This window comes from Eurypyga helias, unplaced genomic scaffold, assembly GCF_000690775.1.
Source record: "Eurypyga helias isolate BGI_N326 unplaced genomic scaffold, ASM69077v1 scaffold49021, whole genome shotgun sequence".
NCBI classification, from domain to species: Eukaryota; Metazoa; Chordata; class Aves; order Eurypygiformes; family Eurypygidae; genus Eurypyga; species Eurypyga helias.
The window spans coordinates 1-1897 of NW_010233711.1; positions in this window are offsets into that span (position 1 = coordinate 1).

Genomic DNA, 1897 nt, shown 5'->3' on the forward strand with positions numbered 1-1897 from the left:
AGCCGGAGTTAAACCACGACATGGACTAAGAAGGCAAATGGCTTTTCTGATAGAGTTCAGTTGACGTGAGAAAGGAAAACAATGCTTCAGCTCTAGTCAGCATTTCTAATATGTCCACAGTCAAGCCCTGAGCTTCCCAGGGTTATGAAACACTTCTTCCCCTGGTGACTGCAAGTCCCTCACTGCTCAGCAAACTGGAGCACTGTCAAGAGTGATTGATTGTGCAGAGACTCACAAACTGTAGAAAGCATGATGAATATTTACCCCTGCTTTGCCTCTCCAGATCAGCTTAAGGGTCCCTCAGGCTTGCTGATCAACCATTCCCTGTCCCATCATGTGCCACTCCACCATTAGTGTGTGTTTGTGCCCTTTCTCACATCTTTTGTTTTTATTTTAGTCATAAAACCTGGGTACACTCTTGTACCCAGGTGTAAAGGAAAGAGAGTAATGCCCTCTCTCCTTTCTGATGTCTTGATCAGACCATAGTGTTCTGGCACAGGAGATCTGCCAGGAAGCAGGACCCTACTGGCAGGCTTGTGCTTTTTCTCTGACAGCAGCTGGTACCATATTTGAGACCCTGGATGCAGCCCATCCTGCTTCCATAGGGCATCTGGTCTTAATAAGAGAATTCCAGTCATTTGACTGACAGTGACTACTACCAGCCACAGGAGTATGGGACATCACTCACAATGAACTCTGCATGTGTTCAGCCCTAAACTTTGCTTTCCATGGTGACTCCTGCGGTGAGTTGTAGTCCCAGTTGTAGTCCCTCTCCTGAGGTAAGGGTGTCTCCCAGTGAGTCACCCTCACTCAGAGCTACTAGTGGGAGAGTGCAGGAAGAGGACTTGCAAAATTTTGGCTCTTCATTTATCTCTTCCATTATTTATTACTACCTAAGGTCTTAAGAATTTTTTTTTTCTTTTTTTTTTTTTTTTAAACAAGCCAAGAGTTTTGTCTTTATTGCTTTTCCTGGAGGATCCTTGGTCTGAAGAGACTATGATAACCATAGGTGAGTAAAATACCAGAGTAGTCTTAATTGGGAGAACTTCCTGATTTGGAAGAAAAGCTCGTGATGAGATGCTTGACATTCTGCTGAGCCTTAATTTAACACCCATGATACATACCCTGGATGCCTTTAGCGGGGCAGGACTGTCCTGTCTCCCCATTTGAGGAAATGAGGGCAGCAAGGAATTTTTTTAGTGGAAAACACAGTCTCCGAGAAACAAAAAATAACATTAAGTGAATAATGACCACTCTATGAACAGCTTTAAAGTGGCTTACATCAGTTCAATAGGGAAAAAAAAAAATCAACAGCAGGTAAGTTTTTTCCTTGATGAACATTTGATTGTAGTGAACTGACTATGTCTTTCCCATTCGCTGAGTTGCTTATGAAGCACAATCAGCTGGTTAAGGGGGCACTCCATGTGCTCCACTTACATAAGTATATAGCAAACTTGACATCAGGTAAATAAATTTTCATCTGAAAAATCAATAAATTTAAATACCTCCTAGGCTGCTCTAATTAATTTCAGCTGGTGTACACTGTATTACTGTATTACTGTAGCTGGCCTACAGTAATATTTGGTAAGTCACATCTTTTTCATTTGTTTCATCTCATCATTCCCAAGAGTTTTTCTGACACACATTCCTTGGATATTGTTGACATTTTAGTTGCAAGAGTCCTCAGAGAAGGCTGCTTATGTAAAGGACACTGCATCTCACTGGGACATCTCAAAGAGGGGTCAGTGTCATTATCCTCACTTCACCAGTGAGGGAAAACCAGGAGTGCTGTAGCTCTACCTTCTCAAGCAAGTGAACTGGAGTCTAATAACTGGGCAGTGTTCTCCCTTGTGCTTTGCATGGGGATGGCTCTCCACAGCACATTCTTGTGCATGAT